This window comes from Oncorhynchus tshawytscha, linkage group LG02, assembly GCF_018296145.1.
Source record: "Oncorhynchus tshawytscha isolate Ot180627B linkage group LG02, Otsh_v2.0, whole genome shotgun sequence".
NCBI classification, from domain to species: Eukaryota; Metazoa; Chordata; class Actinopteri; order Salmoniformes; family Salmonidae; genus Oncorhynchus; species Oncorhynchus tshawytscha.
In genome coordinates, this window is record NC_056430.1 from 37,638,643 (window position 1) to 37,664,294 (window position 25,652).

The 25,652-nt window shown below is 43.7% G+C and overlaps 1 pseudogene; it reads left to right on the top strand.

Moving 5' to 3' along the window:
* LOC112262796 lies at positions 1–24,986 on the top strand (annotated as a pseudogene).
* Positions 24,987–25,652: the final 666 nt, after the last annotated feature.

The window sequence follows — 25,652 nt, forward strand, 5'->3', positions numbered from 1 at the left end:
ATGGCGTCCCTTGAGAAGGTAAGAACAAGATGTACATTACGAGAAGTATACTTGGAATACGTCGGACGAATGGAGAGAGAGAGAGAGAGAGAGATGGAAGTAAATGAGTTCAAAGTATCATAAGTGGTAGGTGTGGTGAAGTTCTCGGAGCCCGAGGCTTGCCCCGGGGGTCAGGATAAAGATGAGTCTGTGACAGTAGGAGGGAGGTTTTTAGGAAAAGTGGACCCTTGCCTTTTGGCTGATCCATTTGTGGTTTCAGGGTGGGTGTAATCAGAGTTGGGTGCTGTGGAATCGGCGAGGGTAACCAAAAGTGATCTTGTGATAATTGTTTGCGTTTCTGCTGGTCAGAGGTTCTCCGCGTTAAACGAATGGGGGCAAGAAATGTGAATTGTTTTGCTCTCAAGAAAAGGGCGCCATTGAAAGGACTGATTACTGGGGTGCAGTAAATGTAAAAGTTGACCAACCGAAGGGGAAGATTCCAGTGTTTGTGATGCTCGTCGTTTGGTGCGACGCAGACAGGGTGGTGTGAGTGGTGAAACAGTCATTGTTTGTTCTTTTGAGTTTTGATGTTAAGTCTTTGGCTGACAAAGTGATGTTAGGATATATAAGTTATCCTGTACGAGCTTTGGTGCCGAATACATTAAGTTACAAATCAAATACATTTTTATTGGTCACATACACATGGGTAGCAGATGTTATTGTGAGTGTAGCAAATGCTTGTGCTTCTAGTTCTGACAGTGCAGCAATATCTAACAAGTAATATCTAACAATTCCACAACAAATGCCTAAAACACAGAAATCTAAGTAAAGGAATGGAATAAGAATATGTGTTCCATTTATTAAAGTGGCTAATTAATTCAAGTTTGTATGTAGGCAGCAGCCTTTCTGTGCTAGTAATGGCTGTTTAACAGTCTGATGGCCTTGAGATAGAAGCTGTTTTTTCAGTCTCTCAGTCCCAGCTATGATGCGCCTGTACTAACCTTGCCTTCTGGATGGTAGCTGGGTGAACAGGCAGTGGCTCAGGTGGTTGTTGTCCTTGATGATCTTTTTGGTCTTCCTGTGACATTGGGTGCTATATGTGTCCTGGAGGGCAGGTAGTTTGCCCCCGGTGATGCGTTGTGCAGACCGCACCACCCTCTGGATAGACCTGCGGTTGCTTGGCGGTGCAGTTGCCGCACCAGGCGGTGATATAGCTCAACGGGATGCTCTCAATTATGCATCTGAAATATTTTGTAAGGGTTTTTGGTGACAAGCCAAATTTCCTCAGCCTCCTGAGGTTGGAGAGGCGCTGTTGCACCTTTTCACTAGACTGTCTGTGTGGGTGGACCATTTCAGTTTGTCAGTGATATGGAACTTAACCGAGGAACTTAACTTTCCACCTTCTCCACTGCTGTCCTGTCGATGTGGATAGTAAGGGTGCTCCCTCTGCTTTTTCCTGAAGTCCAGGATCATCTCTTTTGTTTTGTTGACGTTGAGTGAGAGGTTATTTTCCTGACACCACACTCCCTCACCTCCTCCCTGTAGGCTGTCTCGTCGTTGTTGGTAATCAATCCTACTACTCTTGTGCTGTCTGCAAACTTGATGATTGAGTTAGAGGCGTGCCTGGCCACGCAGCTGTGGGTGAACGGACTACAGTAGGGGGCTAGCACACACATTCTTTGCGGCCCCAGTGTTGAAGATCAGCGATGTGGAAATGTTATTTCCTACCTTCACCACCTGTGAGTGGCCCGTCAGGAATTCCAGGACCCAATTGCACAGGGCAGGGCTGCCATCCAGGGCCTCAAACTTAGTGATGAAATTGGAGGGTACTATGGTGTTAAATGCTGAGATATAGTCAATGAACAGCATTCTTACATAGGTATTCCTCTTGTCCAGATGGGATAGAGCAGTGGGGCGGTAAGAAAATTGAAGTGGGTCTAGGGTGACAGGTAGGGTGGAGGTGATATGATCCTTGACCTGTCTCTCAAAGCACTTCATGATGACAGAAGGGAGTGCTACGTGGTGATAGTCATTTAGTTCAGTTACCTTTGCACTCTTGGGTACAGGAACAATGGTGGCCATCTTGAAGCAAGTGGGGACAACAGACTGGGATAGGGAGAGATTGAATATGTCCATAAACACACCAGAAAGCTGGTCTGCACATGCTCTGAGGACGCGGTTAGGGAAGCTGTCTGGCCCGGCAGGGTTGCGAGGGTTAACACGTTTAAATGTCTTACTCACGTCGGCCACGGAGAAGGAGAGCCCACAATCCTTGGTAGTGGGCCATGTCGATGGCACTTTATTATCCTCAAAGCGGGCAAAGGTGTTTAGTTTGTCTGGAAGCAAGATGTTGGCTTCCGCGACGTGGCTGGTTTTCCTTTTGTAGTCCGTGATTGTCTGTAGACCCTGCCACATACGTCTTGTGTCTGAGCCGTTGAATTGCGACTCCACTTTCTCTATACTGACATTTTGCTTGTTTGATTGCCTTGGGGAGTGATTGACTACTCTGTTTGTATTCTGCCATATTCCCAGTCACCTTGCCAAGGTTAAATACGGTGGTACGCACTTTCAGTTTTGTGCAAATGCTGCCATCTATCCACAGTTTCTGGTTAGGGTAGGTTTTAATATTCAGTGGTTACAACATCTGCTATACACTTCCTTATGAACTCACACACCCAATCAGCGTATAAGTCGATATTATTCTCTGAGGCTACCCGGAAATGATCCCAGTCCATGTGATCAAAACAATCTTGAAGCATGGATTCCGATTGGTCAGACCAGGGTTGAATAGTCCTTAGCACAGGTACTTCCTGTTTGAATTTCTGCCTAAAGGAAGGGAGGAGCTAAATGGAGTCGTGTTCAGATTTGCCGAAAGGAGGACGGGGGAGGGCCTTGTATGCATCGTGGAAGTTAAAGTAACAATGGTCCAGTGTTTTTCCAGCGCGAGTGTTCCAGTCGATATGCTGATAGTATTTAGGTAGCCTTTTCCTCAAATTTTCTCTATTAAAATCCCCAGCTACAATAAATGCAGCCTCAGGATATATGGTTTCCAGTTTGCATCCAGTTCCTTGAGGGCCGTCGTGGTTTCGGCTTGAGGGGGGATATACATGGGTGTGACAATAACCGAAGAGAATTCTCTTGGGAGATAACACGGTTGAAGAATTCTAGGTCAGGTGAACAAAAAGACTTGAGTTCCTGCATGTTGTTACAATTACACCATGAGTCGTTATCAGGAAACAAACACCCCTGCCCTTCTTCTTCCCGGAGAGATGTTTATTCCTGTCGGTGCGATGCACTGCGAATCCAGGTGGCTGTACCGACTCCGACAGTATATCCTGAGAGAGCCATGTTTCCATGAAACAGTATGTTACAATCCCTCATGTCTCTCCGGAAAGCAACCCTTGCCCTGATTTCATCAACTTTGTTATCTAGGGACTGGACATTAGCGAGTAATATAGTCGGAAGCGGTGGGTGGTGTGCGCACCTCCGAAGTCTGACTAGAAGACCGCTCCAACTCCCTCTCCCTGAGGTGGCTTTGTTTTGGGTTGGTGTCTGGAACCAGTTCAAATGCCTTGAGGGGTGCGGACAAAGGATGTTAGCCCAGAAAATGGGGCGGCAGGTAGCCTAGTGGTTAGAGCGTTGGACTAGTAACTGAAAGGTTGCAAGATCAAGTCCCCGAGCTGGCAAGGTTCAAATCTGTTGTTCTGCCCCAGAACAAGGCAGTTAACCCATTGTCATTGAAAATAAGAATTTGTTCTTAACTGACTTTCCTATTTACATAAAGGTAAAAAAATAAATAATAATAATACATTAAAAAACGAAATACTGCAAAAGTTTCTTAAGGACTAGAAGCGAGGTAGCCCTCTGTCTCGCTACAGGTGTCAAGCTTATGGTCATGTGGCAGCAGTGTGTAGGAGGGAGGTTCCTAGGTGTGAGAAGTGTGCAGAAAGGCATGAGACAAAATAATGTGTAGCATTGGGGAAAGTAGTGAAATGTGTTCATTGTAGGGATGCCCATGGGGCTGGGGATCAAACATGTCCTGTGCGAGAGAGGCAGGTTGAGGTTTCCAGGGTTAGAATAGTGCAGAAGTTGTCCTATGCTGAGGCAGTGAAGAAAGGAGAGGTGGCAGGGATCCTGAGAGGAGTGGTGTGAGTAGTAGATCTGTATCTGTACAGAGGGATAGAAACATATCACTTGTTGGCCTGTCTGTCTATATTCCTGGATTAACCAAAAGGATGATCTTGTACAGTATTGTCGCTGTATTGAATGAGTCTTGTATATCGATTTAATGCAAGGAAAGCATTCAGAATCAGAATGGGGCTTTCAATATTCAGTATCCTCTCCTTGTCCACAGCCATAGTAGACTCTATTTTAGTGGTATTCCCCACTCTGTATTAGCCACCTGTTTCCGGTAGTTATCCCTGCTCTTCCCAAACCAACTGATCCTGGGCCTGGAGATCTGTGTCAGATTACGTCCAAGACCGTATCCGCTCCCTGCGTGCTTCAGCTACGGGAACGTTGCCTGCTTACGGTGCAACACCATGAGGTACCTGCCCAACTTCTTCTCTAAGGGACAGGTATTTAACTGTTTTCCCCTCCCCTGTTCCACATTTTTTGTCTCCTTTTCCCCTCTTTCTTTTTTTGTGTGAAGTGTATTCTAACAATTAAAAAAAAAATGTTTTTATACACTTCAATGTTGATGATGAGGTAGCCAAAGACAGTCTAAGGTTGTCACCCACATAACACTTCTACCTTGTATTTATCGTGTTTATATTTATTTGTAGACACGTCTGTCAAACATCCCACCTCTAAATAATACAGCACTTGATCCCTTCAGCAAGTTTTCTAAATGTTTTGTTTCCTGGTGATGCTCAAATTCAAATGGTGTTTGCTACAATTTTGTACAGCTTTCTGACCATTGGGCATTGAGGTTATGTGAAGTTATCCACCTTAGGAAGGACACGTTATTTAATAATTACTATCAACCTCAATATAAATATTTCTGTATATCACAAAATAGGGGATACAAACAGAGTGAAAGAGGCGAAGTGAGACGGGTAACTCGGCCCAAAATGTCTTCTCCAGCAGGTGGCGTTTTTCTGTTTTTTTCCGCTTACCATGGAGGTCAATGAGAGTGTTGAATTTGGTCCCAAAAAATGTAACGGCTTATTTGCTACGTGATTTTTATTTGGTTGAATAGAAGTTTTGTAATGCTTAGGTTGTACCGATATAAGTAGGACACTTGACATCCCGGGAAAAAACACTTTATATCGGAGTTGTGCTATCTGGTGTCCGGGTGATGTCCCTACCCTAATCTGTAACTCCAACTTGCTACTTTAACCATTTTCAATTTCAACTTCAATGGGGTAGGGATGTCCCAAGGATCCCGGATAGCACACGTGTAGCTGCCCTCTCATTCATTGTTAGAGTGGCCAATGGACTATCTGGTCAAATAAATGGAACATCTGTGACATAAAATATGTTCATAACCTTTCAGTGAGTAAAATCACCCTGTCTATATTAGGTAGTTTACAACCCTCTAGTAGCAACAATAGGAAATGTTTGATCTGCACCAACAATAGGAAGTGTTTGATCAGAACCAACAATAGGAAGTGTTTGATCAGCACCAACAATAGGAAGTATTTGATCAACACCAACAATAGGAAGTGTTTGATCTGCACCAACAATAGGAAGTGTTTGATCAGCACCAACAATAGGAAGTGTTTGATCAACACCAACAATAGGAAGTGTTTGATCTGCACCAACAATAGGAAGTGTTTAATTAGAACCAACAATAGGAAGTGTTTGATCAACACCAACAATAGGAAGTGTTTGATCAGCACCAACAATAGGAAGTGTTTGATCAGAACCAACAATAGGAAGTGTTTGATCAACACCAACAATAGGAAGTGTTTGATCAGCACCAAAAATAGGAAGTGTTTGATCAGCACCAAAAATATGAAGTGTTTGATCAGCACCAACCGGGACCAATGTGACCAGTACAGCAGCTTGGTTTTTATCTCTATAACCGGAGAGTAACAATAGATAATGATTTCTAACCCTTATGTCACAACACAGAGATTTTAGCCTTTTGTGGAGCGATGGGTAACGATGCTTCGTGGGTGACTGTTGTTGATGTGTGCAGAGGGTCCCTGGTTCGCGCCCGGGTATGGGCGAGGGGACGGTCTAAAGTTATACTGTTACAGCTGCTTATTACAGAAGGGAGGAAATCAAACTTCACACTTATTATTCCTGGCATGAATTCACACTTCATCCTTAATTATTATTACGTCACCATCCTAACATACACGCTTCAACCTTTACGAACTACACCCGATGAAAACATGAAAACTTAGCTAACACAGCGCTGGATTGCCTTCCCTCCAAAAGTGTGTTGCTACAATAAGGATCCCCGTTACAACAGTATTAGCTACGTATTTCCGCTTGTATTATCATTTCCCCCGCACAGCGGACACGTAAACAATTCAAACAAAAGACAACGACATAGAATTACAGGTTAACTGTCAGTTACAGGTAGCGCAGCTCTTTATTATTTATATATTTCTCCCCATCTTAGCTACTGTTGTATCAATATGTTTTGACCAATCCAGGGTTACTCCAAGCAGTTTAGTCACCTCAACTTGCTCAATTTCCACATTATTTATTACAATATTTAGTTGGGGTTTAGGGTTTAGTAAATGATTTGTCCCAAATACAATGCTTTTAGTTTTTTTTTAAATATTTAGGACTAACTTATTCCTTTCCACCCACTCTGAAACTAACTGCAACTCTCTAAGTGTTGCAGTCATTTCAGTCGCCGTAGTAGCTGACATGTATAGAGTTGAGTCATCCGCATACTTAGAAACTCTGGCTTTACTCAAAGCAGTGGCATGTCATTAGTAAAGATTGGAAATAGTAATGGGCCTAGACAGCTGCCCCGGGGAATTCCTGATTCTACCTGGATTATGCTGGAACGACTTCCATTAAAGAACACCCTCTTGTGTTCTGTTAGACAGGTAACTCTTTATCCATAATGTAGCAAGGGGTGTACAGCAGCAAACTATAATCAATAATGTCAAAAGCCACAATGAAGTCTAACAAACAGCCCACACAATCGTTTTATCATCACTTTCTCTAAGCCAATCATTAGTCATTTGTGTAAGTTCTGTGCTTGTTGAATGTCCTTCCCTATAAGCGTGCTGAAAGTTTGTCAATTTGTTTCCTATAAAATGTCATTGTATCTGGTCAAACAATTTTTTTCCAAAAGTTTACTAAGGGTTGGTAACAGGCTGATTGTTTGGCTATTTGAGCCAGTAAAGAGAGCTTTACTATTCTTGAGTAACGGAATTTACGTTTGCTTCCCTCCAAGTCTGGGGGCACACACATTCTAGTAGGCTTAAATTGAAAATACGGTAAATAGGAGTGGTTATATTGTCCGCTATTATCCTCAGTCATTTTCCATCCAAGTTGTCAGATCACAGTGGCTTGTCAGACCACAGTGACACCAATAATTTTCTCACCTCTTCCACACTCACTTTACAGAATGCAAAATTACAATGCTTGTCTTTCATCATTTGGTCAGATATACTTGGATGTGTAGTGTCAGCGTCATGCCTAAGTTTGCTAATCTTGCCAATGAAAAAATAATTAATGTAGTTGTCAATAACAGTTGGTTTTGTGATGAATGAGCCATCTGATTCAATGTATGATGGAGCTGAGTTTGCCTTTTTTTCCTAAATTTAATTTAAGGTGCTCGAAAGCCAGACTTATTTGCCATTGCTTTTGCCACTCACCCATACAATTTTTCAATTCCTAATCAATCCACATGGATTTAACTGTTTTTACTGTCATTTTCTTAATAGGTGCATGCTTATTATTAACTGGAATAAGCAATTTCATAAATGTGTCAGGTGCCGTGTCTGTTTGCACAAACAAATGTTTTTTACATCAACAACATAGGGCGAGTAACCTAAATTAGATTGAATCAAACTTTAGGAATTTAAAATCGCAACACATTTTACAGGGAAAACCAATCAAGAGGAAAAAGTCAAAGCAAACAAGAAATTATAATACGTCTCATTTTCTTTCAACTTCTTGCATTGGAGCAAAGCTCCTAGGCTGAATTTGAACAGATGCGTTGACATGATGACATATGAAAAGAGACGGAGTAGACAGTGGAAATTTCAATCGTGACATGCTATAGGGTATTGCTGTCCTAAGAAGGAGTCATTCTGAGTGTGGGCTCCTGGGGCTGACAACTGAAAGCAATGCAAAAAGTGTCTGTCGACTTGACTCGCTCACAAGTGTTAATAAAGTTTCAGAGCACCACAAATATCCAGACAATGATGTCATTAAGACCTGCCCATTTTGTGCCGAGGATTAGGTGCTTTGGAAAAACACACAGAGCGACTAACACACACATAAATATACTTTCAGTCATAGGGACACACATTAACGGGAGCCCCTGAGTGATATTTGTGCACCCACACGCATGATGTAAGTGTGGGTATAAATGGCGCTATACTCCCCAATATGTCGTTGTTCTTTTTTTCCTCTGTGCCAGAGCACTAAATCAAAGTGTGAAGTTTTTTCCATCTTGTGAAGTGTGGCCCAGTCGAAACCCCCCTGGGGCAACGGCAGTCCCCCATGATTATCCCCCTGTTTTTCTGTCTTTAGTTATTTCAACTAATAAAAGAGTGAACTGGAACAGTTTTACTAATAGTAGTAAGTTGTGTACACCTTGTTAAAGGTAGAGACGAGAGGGACTTTATCTTAATAAAAATCACTTAGAGAATTTCCACCTTTACATCCCGGGCTGCCGGACAACTAACACCAAAATATTATGAGAACTACATAGCGCTAACTCATTTCACAAAAATAATAATACTTGATAGACTGGTTTGAATAATAACCACATTGATACACTGGTTTGATACAAGATAATATTTAGTGGCATAGTTTTCTTGCTTTCACAGTAAAAGAAGTACCAGAGGAAGTAACGGCAGGAGGAATTTGTTTCATAGGTCTGTGGCCTGTCTGTCTGGTCATGTCTGCGTTGTGATCTTTGTTTTGTTGATTTCTCTCCTCAGCTCAGTAAGATGTTTCTCCTGTTTCCTGAGCCGCACTTCAAGAAGACCCAAGCGCAAGTAGCGGATGTCAGTCCCACACTGTTGGCGGAGTACACCTACACACTGAAGGAAGGGGTAAGGATAGAGCACAGCGTATGGGGAGGGGGGGGGTTCATCAAGGGAACCCAAAGTCTGCGGATGGAGAGAACAATGGGAGGCTTGTGCATGTAGGATTTTAATCTGTTCACATGCGCGTGGGTGTGTCTGTAGGCGCTACCTGCACACTCAGCAGCACTGACACAGAGCCCATGCCAGACCCTGATCTCTTCTGGGGGGGAGGAGAGAAGAGCGGTCTAGTGAATTTTCCACTATGGCGGTTTAGACTGCAAAATCGATCTGCCCAGAACACACATGCACACACCTCCGCCACACACACCCTCCCCCCACCTCCACACCTCCCCATTTCCTGGCGTGAACACAACAGCTGCTATGCTAATCTGTGCCATTGCTGAGTTTTCCAAGAAAGCCCTGTTCAAATGACACTATCTGTCCGCAATCCAATGTAAACTACAATGACACAGGTGATAAACCTCTATGTTGGTTTTGGGCTATATCTGTCCTTTTGGGGGGGGACCTTTGCTCTTCAAAGTATTTAAGGCCACCACACCAAGGCATGTTTTGTGAAAAATATTGAAAGATCATAGGAAAATGGGAGATCAGGGTCAAATGTAATAGTGCACACGGATTCATTAGTGCAACTTCTTATTGGACAGGTCCAGGTAGTCCCTCCGTGTTTCGGTTCACTATCTCGGCATGTAAAACTGGTGCTATGGCATTTTGCATCCTTTGTGCCAGGTTTGGCAATTTACCTATCTAACATCAGCTCACTTGCACTGAGGTGGGAGGGGTGGCAATATTTGAGTTATGTCTTTAAAAAGTAGCTCAAAAATGACTATCATTCTGCGCAGTGAGATTTTAGACTCCCCAAAAGCATGTCTTAGCAGTAACGAGGTTGGTTATGGTATGGATTTTGACAGCAGAAGCTAAGCCTATCCAGCCATGACCAAATCTGTATGCATTTTGCACACAACCTGCATGCATTTTGCGTACCATACACACAATTTGAGGTCAAAGTACACTGGTATGAACGTGGCAGAGAAATGACCCCTAAATTGAACCTAGAAAAATATGAAAGTGTAATTTAGACCAGCTCAATTTAATTTACGATCAAACATAAACTAATGTGTTGGCTACATTGTTTGATATAATGTAAGACTCTATGCTACCCACTACCCAACCTTAGGCCTACATCACTACCACCTTGTCAGAAATGTCTAGGTAAAGCCTTGTCAGAAATGTCTAGGTAAAGCCCTGATTGTACATTAAAACCTATTTATAGTTAGCTACTGAAGAGCAACTAATTACCAAGTACCCATAACAGTCTGGTGTCTGGAAAATAACCTCTCCCTCAACATCAACAAAATGAAGGAGCTGACCGTGAACTACAGGAGACAGCAGAGAGAGAACGTCCACATCTATGGGGCTGCAGTCGAAAGGGTAAAAAGTTTCACGTTTCTACATCACTGACAACCTAAAATGGTCCCTTCACACAAACAGCATGGTGAAGGCGGCGCACCAGTGCCTCTTCAACCTAAGGAGGCTGAAGAAATTTGTCCTCTCTTAAACTTCTAAAGATGCACCATTGAAAGCATCCTATTGGGCTGTATCACGGCCTGGTATGACAATTGCACCGTCCGCAACCACAGGGCTCTCCAGATATAGGTGTGTGTTTTTCAGGGTCAACCATAGTAGTACCCCGCTCCTGGAGCAAATTGGACGGACATGCTAAAAATAATTATTATATAAAAATTCACCTTGGCTGGGGACCGTCGCTGGAGACCCCGGACTGGGGACTGTCGCTGGAGACCCTGGACTGGGAACCATCGCTGGAGACCCCGGGCTGGGGACCGTCGTTGGAGGTTCCGGGCTGTGAACTGTCGCCGGAAGCTCTGGACTGGGTACTGTTGCCGGACGCTCTGGACTGGGTACTGTCGCCGGACGCTCTGGACTGGGTACTGTCGCCGGACGCTCTGGACTGGGTACTGTCGCCGGACACTCTGGACTGCCGAGGCGCACTGTAGGCCTGGTGCCTGGCGCACCTCAGAGTGAGTGCGAGGAGCAGGAACAGGGTGTACTGGACCCTGGAGGTGCACTGGAGGCCGAGTGCGTGGTGCCGGCACTGGTGGTACCGGGCTGGGGACACGCACCTCAGGGCGAGTGCGGGGAGGAGGAACAGGGCGTACTGGACTGCACGAGGCGCACTATAGGCCTGGTGCCTGGCGCCGGCACTGGTGGTACCGGGCTGGGGACACGCACCTCAGGGTGAGTGCGAGGAGCAGGAACAGGGCGTACTGGACCCTGGAGGCGCACTGGAGGCCGAGTGCGTGGTGCCGGCACTGGTGGTACCGGGCTGGGGACACGCACCTCAGGGTGAGTGCGAGGAGCAGGAACAGGGCGTACTGGACCCTGGAGGCGCACTGGAGGCCGAGTGCGTGGTGCTGGCACTGGTGGTACCGGGCTGGGGACATGCACCCCAGGACAAGTGCGGAGAGGAGGAACAGGACCTACTGGACTCTGGAGGTGCACAGGAAGCCTGGTGTGTGGTGTTGGCACTGGTGGTACTGGGCTGGTGACACGCACCTCAGGGCGAGTGCGCGGGAGGCACAGGATACACTGGACAGTGGAGACGCATTGGAGATCCAGAACATAGAGCTGGGCTCAATACGTTCTGGCTGGATGCCCATTCTTGTCCGGCAAATACGAGGAGCTGGAATAGAGCGCACCGGGCTAGAATAGCGCACTGGAGACACGGTGCGCATCTCTGCATACACAGTGCCTGACCAGTTACACGCTCCCCACGGTAAGCACGAGGAGTTGGCTCAGGTCTCCTACTTGACTATGCAATCTCCTCGTGTGCCCCCTCAAAATATTTATTGGGGCTGCCTCTCGGGCTTCCCTGCTAGCCATGTACCTTCATATCGTCGCTGTTGCTCTATTCTCCGGTATTTATCCTCGTAGTATTGCCGTTCCGCTTTCGCTGCCTCTAACTCCTCCTTAGGACGGCGAGACTCCCCCGGCTGTGTCCAGAGTCCTGCTCCATCTAATATCTCCTCCCAGGTCCATTTCCCCATTAAGCGCTGTTCCTCCTTTTCACGCTGCTTGGTGCTGGTTTGGTGGGTTATTCTGTCACGTTCGTCGTATAGAGGAGACCAAGGCGCAGCGTGATATGAATACATTCTTCTTTAATGAAAGAAAGAACACTAAACAAACTAACAAAACGAACGTGAAGCTATATAGAACGAGTGCTGACATGCAACTACACATAGACAATAACCAACAAAACCAAAATGGAAAATGGAAACCTAAATAGGATCCCCAATCAGACCACCATAGACCTACATATACCTAGACATACTAAAACCCCATAGATTTACAAAAAGCCTAGACAAGTCAAAAACACACATACCACCCTCGTCACACCCTGACCTAACCAAAATAATAAAGAAAACAAAGATAACTAAGGTCATGGCGTGACACTACCTGCCGCCACAATTAAAAACCTTGCCAAGAATTAGTCAAGTAGCCTATCCATAGAAGATTTCTAAATGGTCAACTTTGGAGGCTTTCGCCATCATGCTTTTGCGTGATTGCCAATTCTCATAGGCCTACCTACCTACTTCATTTCGCTTGTATCCATTCCCATTTCTAAAGAGCGACTTGTCCAGTTACGAAGGATGCGCTCCTTCAAACATATTCAAATGATTCAGTCCTATAATGCCATATCAACGGTGGATAGGCCTATATCTTGCTTACTGCGATTGTGCCTCACACATACACAATACATTACATTTTAAGGGGAGCCTAGTATTTTTTATGTGATTTATTTTTGTATGCGTAAAGACATGTATGGCCTATACTCGTTGAAGCAATTACAACAATGTTGACTGCCAACACCAAACATATTTAGCAAAAACTGGATGTATTTTACTGTTGCTGCAATTTGTTACTGTAACCTATGCTGTTGTATAGTTTTTCCTCAATCGCGTAAAAGCATTTTTTTGGAACAATGTTGTCGATTTACAAGAGTTCACAAGACGCACAGTAACTCAGTGGCCTTTTACAAATCAGTAAATGCATTTTCGTGTAGTTGCCTTCTGTCACGCCCTGACCTTAGTTCCTTTTTATGTCTCTATTTTGGTTTGGTCGGGGCGTGAGTTGGGGTGGGCATTCTATGTTGTTTTTCTATGTTTTCTATGTATTTGGCCTGGTATGGTTCCCAATCAGAGGCAGCTGTCTTTCGTTGTCTCTGATTGAGGACCATACTTATACTTAGGTAGCCTGTTCCCACCTGGTGTTTGTGGGTAGTTGTTTCCTGTTTTGTGTTGTGTCACCTTTCAGTACTGTTTCAATTTTCGTTGTTTCACTTTGTTATTTTGTATTTCGTGTTCAGTTATATTAAATTAAAATGGACACTTACCACGCTGCGTTTCGGTCCGATCTTTCCTGTTCCTCAGATGAAGAAGATCGTTACACCTTCTCAAAACATTAATACATTAATGAAAAATATGTTATACCGTCAAAATTGCAAATACATTCATTTAAAGAACATGACTGCCTGCAAAAAGATTAACACAACCATACTAATCACTTGAGTCCAAGCAGACAAAACAGAAAGGTAGTCTGTTTTAAAAATCCCAGTCAATCAGTACATTTTTCTTTGCAGTCACTAAATCATGATGATCTCAATTGAAAGTATGTCCGCAGTATTCTAAAAAATCATAACAATTAGATAATCCCCATCCCCTAAATCTTGGCATATGTTGTACATGGTACAACTGTTGTTGTACCTCTCTGACCCCACGAGGGAAAACAAATGTCCTTGGTTATCTTACAAACCAGGTCTACCACAAGGGCCATAGTCCTATCCCCTCCTCGTACGGCCCTTAATTATCAAACAGGTCAAACTAGACACTTTTTTTATGATTAGCATGTGTTACACAGAATTAGTCAACCAGATCCTGGCACCAAATATGCTGATTTTAAGGAAGGGGGACAAGAGAGTAATATTTAGCCTGATGCCTCTTTTGTTCTAAGGAGGACAATAGCACCAAACACGAAGTGGGCCTTTTCACCAGGTTTCAAAATAATGTCTCAAAATGAATGCCTCACCACACTGTTGTTCCTATGTTATTAAAAGTGTAATGTATGTATGTATCTTATTCCAGTCATGTTTAGAATCTATGGGCTCCTTATCCCCTTTCAGGAACTAATATATATCTATATAGTAGGGACTTATTGTGTACACTCACAAGCCAATCTCAGGTTTTATTCCAATATTGGCATGCCGTATGCTTAACTGTACCTAACTAATTTTCCATCTTAGTCTAGTAATTAAACTTTGAAGTAAATCCGTTGTTGCATTGAAGGCCTTAGTGTGAGATTGAATTCTTGAAGTCAGATCTCAATGACCATTCAGAATTAGAATATAGTAAATTAAGTGTTGATTAAGACTATTGTTGATGTTTAATGATAACTACTGATAGTTACTTCAAGGGGTCTCTCTATATCAAAACCCATAATGATTCTTTAGATTAAGTTGGATAGGATTACCAAATTTCTTAGAAATTAAATCAATGAATTATTCCACTAATTAATCAGTAAATGATCTTGAATATTCATAGACAAAGTCACAACACTGTAATAAACAGTATCAAAATACAATGGACGAGAATATTCCGTGCCCCCCAGCCGAATTGGAGTTGATGACAACACAAAGACAATAACGTACACAACTGCTGCATCAGTATTTAGCCATGGAACACGTTGATTGACCAGTGAATGGTCAAGCCCTTGTCACACCTACCACTTTTTTTATTAATCAAAATCTAGCCTTTTCACACCACCGCCAGCTATTGCGCCAATAATTCCTGCTGTGAAAAGAACAAAAATATTTCTGACAAACTTCTGGACTTAGTGCAAGCGCTAAGATTTACCATTTGCATTAGGTTTGTTAAAGTAGACCCCAGTATCTGTCCCCTGTCTCAAACTAGATTGATACTTAAAGTACAGACCACAGTTGGTATGATGTTTGTGTGTATCAGTCACCTGCTGCACTAGGTAGGAGCTTTAAGTGACTGTTCACTCTAAAATCAAAGTTTGTCAGATGTTTAGGTCTAAAAGTGGACCTAAAACCCAAATGAATGGAAAACATTTGGCACAGACTGAAATGAGGATCATATGTTGCTTGTTTTCCCCATTCCTGTGGAATTGAGTAATATATCTGTATCTAGAACAGATTATGTGGGACGTGGACTCATCTGAACATTAGTCTACTTTTGGGATCTGAAAGGTTTTGACAAAAGGCTTTCTGTTTACTGTTTATACTTATGAGGACATTGTTTAACTCATTTTATGGGATCTCCCAGGGTTTGGTGTACACCAACACAGACATGGAGGAGGTGCTTCACTGGATGGTGAAACACTTCAGTGAGCATCCACTGTTCACACGGGTCCCGACACAGAACTGGTATGATGACGCACACTTTGAACAGTTCATAATTCATAGAGATTCTGTTTTGACTGATGTGATACTGTATGTAATAATATTTGTCATATAGCAGCCAACCTTGAACCCCATATAAGTAAGCCATAGAGATTGAGCTTTGTTGGATGTGCTTCACAAATCTTCCTACCTTCCAATTTGGAAAACATTGTTAACATACTTGCCAGTATCCATACAGTTTGTAACCCAAATCTGATGAGTAGGAAACCTGGTAAGAGACAGTCAGCAAATATGAGTATGGTAGCTCTCTTCAAGATCCCTCAAAAGTGTCCCTTTGTTTTGCAGGTTGATGATGTCATCATCAGAGGAGGGGAAGAAGGTGCAGAGGAACGGAAGGAAGAACTACCTAGCAGGTTTTCCACAGAGTGGCATACTAAAATCTCAGTATTACAGATATCAGTTGTATGTGAGATGAACTGGAACTCTCTTTGCCTTGCTGATAGGAGCAGCAGCTCTCTCCTTGCAAGGACAACAAAATGGACGACCAAAACGACTGCTAGGTTTGCTCCAGGGGTGGAGCTTGGCCTGTCTGTCTTAAATGTAGTTTCTCCCTGAATGGTGGACAGGAATATGAATGGGTCTTCATTGGTCAACGGTTTAAATGGCCAGACTGAAGCATTCCACCATGATCTTTTGTGAACTGGTGCCTGATTTGGAATTATCATGATTTACCGTTAGCTAATTTGACTGCTCTCTACGGCGTCCTGAGTTGGTGATAAATCTGCAATGAAGCTGTATTGATTCATTATACTTTCATGAAAGCCTTAATAAATATTTGTTTTGTCATGCCTTTTTTATTTGCATCTTTATTGTGGGATGCAATCACCTTTTCCGACCCTCTGCCAAACCTTAACTGCTGCTTTTGGTTTCTGGTTGAGCCTCCAAGGCTTTCTTTGTTCCAGCTTGATAGGGGAAGTGTTGGTTTTGGCTTAGAGACACTAGTGTTGGAGAATCCCCCACCCCAAAAAAAGGGGAGATAATAAGAATAATGGTAATAGATGGTACAGTTTGAGGAGGTTGACTAGGAGGGCTTCAGCTAAAACTTAAAGGCTTCTTCATTATTGAAGATGTATTATTTGTACCTTTTTATTGAACTAGGCAAGTCAGTTAAGAACACATTCTTATTTTCAATGACTCTCTAACCACTAGGCTACCTGCTGCCCCAAGAATCTGAAAGCATTGACATCTGCATATCACAATGGATGATACAGCTAATGGTAGCCCAACGTTTTTGCCACTGCACTCTGACAGCGGGAAGTACATTGAATGATGTGTGTTGTCTGTAAATGTGTGTACTTAGGACTGCACTTGCTGTCTGAGACCTACACAAATCTGTTGGCTCTGTCCTGAGCAGGGAGAGAAGAGAATGGAGGCATCTGCCTGGAATAGTGGTTTTGTTCCAAATGGCACCCTAGTTCCTACATAGTGCTCTACTTTTGACAAAAGTATTGCACTATATAGGAAATTGGGTGCCATTTGGGACACAACTAGTGGGTCCATTTAAACTTAGGTTGACCTTTGGTCCTTTCAATCCACACTGTTATATTATTCCCGAATTGTGATCAAATGTGTTCATTCAGCACAATGTGGACTATATGGTTTGATTCATGTCTGTAGAAGTTCAGAAACGGGATGGTGCAGGTTTGAAATTTTCCCTTTTCTACAGCTGCAGGCAGTGTTGGCTAGAAACAGGACAGCACTCGCCTCAATAGTGGAACCCCACAGTCAGGAAACCAGCGATGGATACAGTCTGAAACCTTAGGATCTCTCTTACACACACACATACATACCGAGTTTTAAAAAATCCCCCGAAACTCAAAAGGAACCATTGTCTGTTTGACAATCTGTTCATTGTGTATATTCGTTGGGGGCAAAGTCGGGCATGAGGGGTGAATGCCAGGAGGGCATGAGCACACCAGCTCTAAGCAAACAACGGAGACTCATCAGTAGAACTCTGCAAAAGTATGTAGCTGAAAGCACAGTGGGTCAGCATGATTATGTAGTTGAGTGTAAATGACTGTTTTTCAGCACTTTGGATGCCATGCTGGGGGAAATGTACTAACGATTTTAGCTAGGGAAATAGTAAACTGGTGGAGGCTCTATGTGCCATAGATCCCGAGAGCCCAGACATTTTGGATGTGAACTAGGTCAGACCATTGTTGGATCTAAACTAAACCAGTGGAAGCAGAGTTTATTGTGGCTCTCACATTCTTGCGAAGTGAAATCGCAACCATAGCAACAACAACAACATGGACCCCACTCAGTGTTTCTCAAAGATACTGTGGTATATTAACAAGCCAAGACACAGCCATGCTGTTTAGCATCAAGTTTGATAACAGAATGAATTTGCGTGCATTCCCATAATGTACTTTGACCTGACTAAGGTACAGCATCCTGCTCATACCAATATTACGATCAACCCTATAATGTAATACCATAATTAAACCATGTAGTTATTAATACACTCCATCCCCCTTTTGGTCTTGATAACAATAATTCCCGGTAAATGCTTATACTGTACTGTAAACAACTAAAAGAGCATTTATCTTTTGTACTGTAAACGACTAAAAGAGCATTTGTTTTAAACCTGTAACATTTCAATGTGTCATCAAAAATGAACAGTTTGACAACATGTTTCTTTTTTACAACCTTATTTTCCACACATTTGTTTTCATCACAAGTCATTTTTTCAGTCTCTTATCAGTGTCTTTAATAAAAGTCTTTAATAACCGTGTGTTTCAGACTGTAACGCTGGTGTGGTCTGATGACCCTGTGAGACTGACGTGGACGTTTACCTTGGACGTAGACTGTCTGTGTTTCTGCTTATCACTATGTAATATACCGGACCTGTCTGTGTGACAAACCCAGGTATCCATCTCGGTCCTCCTCCCGTTGTATTTTGCAAGTACACGGCATCATCCACACTGAATTACCGTTCCACTGCACGTTGGTCATGGCAGAACTTTTGTCGGTACCTTATCCTGCGGACAGTTTTGGCTGTGCTGGTTTGATGAACTTCTGTCTGGTACGAACATGTCTGCTCAAGAACAGGTCAGCAGGTGTTTGTCCTGTAGTGCAGTTCGGTGTGGTGCGGTACTGCAGTAAGAACAAGGAGATCTTGTCCTCGATTTCCAGAGTGGTATCGGCAAGCTTTTCGTGCCATTTTGTTATGTCTGAACATTCCTGTCTGCCAGCCCGTTTGAAGTTGGGTGCGCTGTTTAAGTGCAGGATCTTGTTCTGCCTCATGAACGTCTGGAATACGTTTGAAATTAATGTCCGTTACGATTTGCTCAGCCAATGCTTTAATTTTCACGATGCCCTGATGAATTTCTTTTAGCACTGCCCTTCTCAGGTTAGTTAGAATTATAACTCTTGTGCCCCAGACCTTTGTTCCACTGACAGCTCATTCATTCTGTATGTAGAATGATTTCAAGTTGTCTTCAACCGGCTCAGGCCAAACTTCATGATATATTTGTAGACTTTTGAGTTCTTGCTGACCGTGCGTGTTGCTCTGGCTACTTGTGTAGTGTTCAGTGGTGCTTCCTGGAAGTGCTCTGTTAGCAGTGTGTGGATGTGAGCTGACTGCCTCGGTTCCGGCGTCACTGGTCTCAGGTAAAGGAAAGTGAGATAAATCAGTGTTGCTCTGGTGTTCCGATTTGCAATAACCAATGCGGTAGTCATACGTTGACAAGATGATGGCCCACTGCCGAATGCGTGCAGCGGCCATCGTGCTCCCCAAACAAGGTAGAGGTTTTTGATCAGTCCATAGGCTGTTTGTTTCTACTCTCCTAACTGCCAAACTTTTCACATTTTACTTTTAAGATTTTTTTTAATCAAACTCTATTTAACAAGTACACTAACGTCTTAGTTTTGTCCTACACTTAGCTTTGTCCCCGGACGCTTTATCTGGACATGGATATGCAGGACCTCCACCAGACAAAAACGCTAAGTAACACTATGCCTTCTCGTTGTACTCATAACATACAGGAGAACTATCGCCTTATGGTGAGTATAACGAGTTGCAAGCCCGGCTTCAGATGCAATCGTTAGGCAAGAGCAATTTAAGTGTAGGAAAGGATGAAACGGAGTCTGTGCCACCAGTAAGTACAGGTGGCTTCTGGAAAGAAATGCTGTTGGCATGCTCAACTGGTGTCGCTGATAGAAACTTTTAGAGAAGCATGCGTGTACCAATCGGAGGCAAGAGGTGTAAGTAGCTCCGTTTTGTACCGACACAACTGTGGTTACATGTACAAACCAGACAACAAAGGTTAAATCAAGCCTCTAAACCTAGTAAATCAACATATCCCCAAGCAACTGGAAAAGCAAACCAATCAGTTTGTAAAACTACACAGCGGCACGAATTACAACAAGTAACAACTTGGAGACACAAACGAGAGTAATGAACAGTTAAATGCTATCCCAGGGAAACGTAGCTAAAATTCTCTCAATGCACACCAAAAACAACTGAACTGCTACAATCTGTGAAAGTAGATGCGCTCAAAAAGAATGTAGCTATCGTGTAAGACATGCACAATCAAGGTGTGCACATGAACGAACAAGACAACAAAAATAGCGATGAACCGGACCAGCAAAAAAAAAGAGATTGAGACATAACAATATGAGAACGTTGTTGTTACCAGAAGACTAGGAAAAAGGAGATCTTTCCGGCTACTTGGTCAAACTGATATCAGAGGAACTTGATGTGGGTATATCACCAGAAGATCCCTGGAACGATGACATAGAATCGGCGTGAAGCAGAAGAACGCTGAACAGCCATGCATGGTAATCTTCAAACTATGGAACTATCAGACCAAAGTCAACATTCTGAAATGTTGGAGATCAAAGGAGATCAAAATCCAAGGACAGACCATTCTATTCATCCAGGACCTATCTACTAAGCTGATAAAAAGACACAAGGAATACCTTCCAATCAGACAGTCCCTGGACAAAGAAGGGATTAAATATCAGCTCCACTTCCCGGCAGTGCTGTGGATATGGAATGGAAGGGAATGCAAAGCATGGAATTCACAGGCACCGATGAAGCCCTAATCAAGCTGCAAGAAACCTTTCCAGTCAAAGGCCTACGAACACTGAGTGTAATGGAGACCTTCACGGGCAGAGGAGAGTCCCCTGCACCAAGAAGATGATGAAGTGAGAAAAAGCGATGAACATAGTGAGACCTAAGACCCGTTTATGGTAAATTGAGACATTATTTCCCCCTTCCCCCAATGCAATCTATACTCTACTTTCCCCAAGTAACTGTTCTTCTCTATGAGGAAACGATAGAAGTAGCCGATGCCAACGGGCTACATGGACACTGAAAAGACAATTCAAAGTGAGAAATATAGCATGTATGTTAACTGTTCTCTGTGTGTGTGTGTGAATGCATGTGTGAGGGTGGGATGTGTGAGGGAGGGTGAATATGTGTAAGAGGGTGGGAGAGCAGTTGTGTGGCTGCATTGGGCAGGGTTCCTCAACTGGAGGCCAGTGGGACAAATCTGGCTAGCAATAATATGATTATTTTTAACAAAATGTAAATAACATTCTCAGACACATGATGCAAATAGCCGCAAATATAATGTCCCAAGAAGGAAGTTACCCCACCTAAATAATGCAAAAGTTACTTTTTAACTTAATTCATGAGGAGGGAGAATGCAGAAGACAGTCAACTAATAAAGAAACGAAAAAACTGCAAACCCTGCGCAATCAATAGGTGAACAGTGCTTGCAACAATCTTAATTTAAATGTTCAAATAACAAAACTTAATCATCTATTTCTTCCGAGCCTAGGCTTATATAAAACAGCCTAGCTCAGCCGGTTTTTATGTGGCTTAAATGTATATTTCACAAGGGAAAAAAATGTGGCCTAATAGAAGTGTTTTTTAAAGTTATTATTAGGCTTACTTACAAAGGCAACTGGCCAAAAAATGGAGCATTCTACATAAAACAATAATTTAAAGAAAAAATGTCAACGTCTGTAAATGTCTGCGTCTGTACCGGGAGTCTCGGGATGGCCTGCTCCTGTAACAACAGAACAAACAGAAAATACTGTCAACAGGAGACCTAAAAAGGCATAGGACAAGCACTCACAATACTGTTAGTATTTATTAAATAAAGTCATATAGGCTATTAAGTTACTTAAATGGGAAAAGTTGCATTTCTGCTCAGACACGTTCTGGTGGATGTCAAATGAGATGGATGACTTACGTGAAAGCCAGTTCCTGTCGTAAGTCTTGATTGTGTTAATAGAGGAAATGGTGTACTCGCAGGTGTAAGTCGATCCAAACATTGTTAGTTTCTTTATTGTGCTGTATTCCTCTGCGCATGCCACCCAAAACGCACACAGGGACTCGGCACTCTTGAGCGCATAGCTGATTTGGCTCGATGTCTGGAATTCAATCAGCTCAGTTTGAATTGTGGCCTCATCCAGCAAGGGTATTGTTTTCTTAGCAAGGGAGGAGAATTCTCCACCTGGGCGACTGAGAGGATCACGTAGAAACGCAATGATATCCTTGGGCCTGCTGTAGTCTTCAAATCTGGTGGAGAAGTTGTACCTTAGCTGATTGATGAAATCTTCTATCACTTCTGGGACAATGTTGCGGCCTGATCCCTCTGCCTGTCATTTCTTCAGCGCGCTGAAGTGCAGTAGCCTTCCAGATGACAAGTCCAAATCGAAAAACTCAAGCTTCCTAGTAAAGGCCTCCACATTTTCCCACAATGTCCACAACTGTTTTCCCGCTTCCTTGTAACTGCAGATTTAACCTGTTTAAGTGACAGAATATGTCAGCCAAAAAAGCAACATTGGAGAGACATTCCTCAATTTCCAGAATGTGAAGGTGATCATGCAGCTCACAGAATCCCTTCACCGCTTTTCCTTCACTCAGCCAGCACACATCTTTGGGAAGCAGATCATCGTGGGTGGCCTCCTCTGATTCTGCCCCTAGAATTTCTAAGCAAACAGCTGGAGTCAGGGCTTTCTCCTATAGAGGAACATATTTATGGAATGGTCTGCCGATCCATGTGAGAGACGCCGACTCGGTCTCAACCTTTAAGTCTTTACTGAAGACTCATCTCTTCAGTAGGTCCTATGATTGAGTGTAGCCTGGCCTAGGGGTGTGAAGATGAACGGCAAGGTGCTGGAGTGATGAACCACCCTTGCTGTTTCTGCCTGGCTGGTTGCCCTCACTCCACTGGGATTCTCTGCCTCTGACCCTATAATGGGCTTGAGTCACTGGCTTGCTCTCGCTCTCCCATGTCGTCCCTAGGTGGGGTGAATCATGTTGTGCCAGGCTTTTTTTGCTATACTCGACATGAGTGGGTTGAGTCACTGATGTGATTTTCCTGTCTGTTTTTGCGCAGTGGGGAAGATCTTCGTGGGCTATACTCAGCCTTGTCTCAATGGGGTAAGTTACTGGACTGTTGATATCCCTTTGGTGTGGGGGCTGTGCTTTGGGAAATTGAGTGGGGTTATATACTGCCTGGTTGGCCCTGTTCAGGGCTAACTTTGGACAGTGTCCCCCGACCGCCAGTATCTATGCTGCAATAGTTTATGTGCCAGGGGCTAGGGTCAGTCTTTCCTATCTGTTGTAATTCTCCTGTCTTATCTGCTGTCCTGTGTGATCTTAGGTATATATTTCGCTCTCGCTCTCGCTCTCTCGCAGTGAACATGTTTTTTCACACAAACTTAATCTGAAAGTTTCAGTATTGATTATTTTAAACCCAAGAACATGTTTTAGAACAGTAATCTTAGTAAGAAATATGCTAACATAATTGCCATTGCTAGCTAGATAGCTAGTTAAAATGGTTACCTAGCAACAAACATTTGTTTTGTAAGAAGATATTTGAGAATTTCAAAATAAAATCATTAAATCTTACGAACTATCTTATGAATTTTTTTTTCTTAAGATTCTTAAGTTTTTGCGTAAGAAGTGTTTTGTGAATCTGGGCCCAGGTCTTTGAACACTACTTTGTTTCCTTTTCTGTCTCCCTTTCCTTCAACCCTAGCCACTCAGCCCATCACAGTCTTTGCTCTCTCTCTCTCCCACTACTCTCTCTTCTTCCATCTTATCATCTCTCCCTTCTGCTAAATCCTTCTTCCTCCTCTCCTGATTTTGCGTCTTCGACCCTACTCTCCTCGCTTTCCGCAACCTATGACTCACACAGTCCCCTTTCCACCCGGCCGGTTTGGCCCTCCCCTCCTGCTCCGTGGCTGAGTGACTCATTGCGAGTTTACAGAACAGGATTACGGGCAGCTGAGTGAAAATGGAGGAAAACTAAACTTCCGCAGGACATATCATCCTTTCACTCCCTCCTCTCTACCTACTCTTCATCTGCTAAAGCCACTTTATATCACTCTAAATGTCAAGCTTCTGCCTCTAACCCTAGAAAACTATTTTTTACCATCTCCTCTCTCCTTAATCCTACCAACCCCCCCTCACCCTCCTCCCTCTCTGAGGATGACTTTTTCAACCACTTTGAAAATAAGGTTGACGACATCCACTCCTCATTCACTCAGCCTATTGAGTCCACTGGTCCCACTCACACATAACTACCCTACAGAACTTGACCTCTTCTCCAGATTAAATCCTGTGACTAGTGAGGTCTAGCCGCCCGATAACCTGCCATCTCAACCCCATCCCCTCTTACCTTTGCTACACCATCTCTGGAGACCTTCTCCCATTCCTCACTTCCCTCATCAACTCATCCCTGACCACTGGCTTCAAAATGGCCCAAGTCACTCCCCTCCTCAAGAAACCAACACTCAACTCATCTGATATCAAAAACTATAAACCTGTATTCCTTCTTTCTTTTCTTTCCAAAACACTTGAGCCTGCTGTCTCTGATCAAGTCTATCGTTATCTGCCTCAGAACAGTCTTCTTGACCCTAACCGAGACTGCTATTCTCTGTGTTCTGGAGGCTATCCACACTGCCAATGCTGACTCTCTCTCTCATCTGTTCTCATCTTCCTAGATCTCATCTTCCTTCGACACATGAATCATCAAATCCTCCTCTCCACCCTCTCAGGGCTGGGCGTGTCAAGCTCTGCATACTCTTGGATTGCATCCTACCTGGCAGGCCGCTCCTACCAGGTGATGTGGAGAGGATCTATGTCTGCACCACATACTCTACTGGTTCGGTTCTTGGCCCTCTCCTCTTCCTTCTACACCAAGTCACTCGGCTCTGTCATATTCTCTCATTGCTATGTGGATGACACTCAACAACTTCTCTCCTTCTCCCCTTCTGACACCCAGGTGGCGACGTGCATCTCTACAGGCCTGCCTGATATCTCAGCTTGGATGTCGGCCCACCACCTCTAGCTCAATCTCGACAAGACTGAGCTGCCTGCCTACTCAAAGACCTCTACAGCTTCACCGTGTCGCCCTCCCAGAGTGTGAAGAACCTTGGTGTGACTCTGGACAACACCCTGTTGTTCTCTGCAAACATCAAAGTAGCGACTCCTGCAGGTTCCTGCTCTAGAGTACAACACTACCTCCCACAGAAAGCAGAGCAGGTCCTAATCCAGGCATTTCTAATTTCCGTCTGGACAATTGCAACTTGCTGTTGGCTGAGCTCCCCACTTCTGCCTTCAACCCCTGCGACTTATCCACAAGACTGCATCTTGTCTGGTTTTCAACCTTCCCAAGTTCTCCCATGTCACCCCATTCTTCCGCACACTCCACTGGCTTCCAGTCGAAGCTCACATCCACTACAAGACCATGGTGCTTGCTTACGGACCAGCAAGAGGAACTGCCCCTCCCTACCTTTTAGGCTATATTCAAACCCTACACCCCCACCACTAGTCTCTTGGCCCTCCCAGTCCAAGTTCTTCTCTGTCCTGGCACCCCAAAGATGGAACCAGTTTACCCCTGAAGCTAGGACAGCAGTCGCTGTCCCCCCTGCCGCCGCAAAATAACTCAAATGCATCTGCAAAATTACTGGAAGGTACATGTAAAATGTAAAGGATCGTTTTTACTTACGAGTCA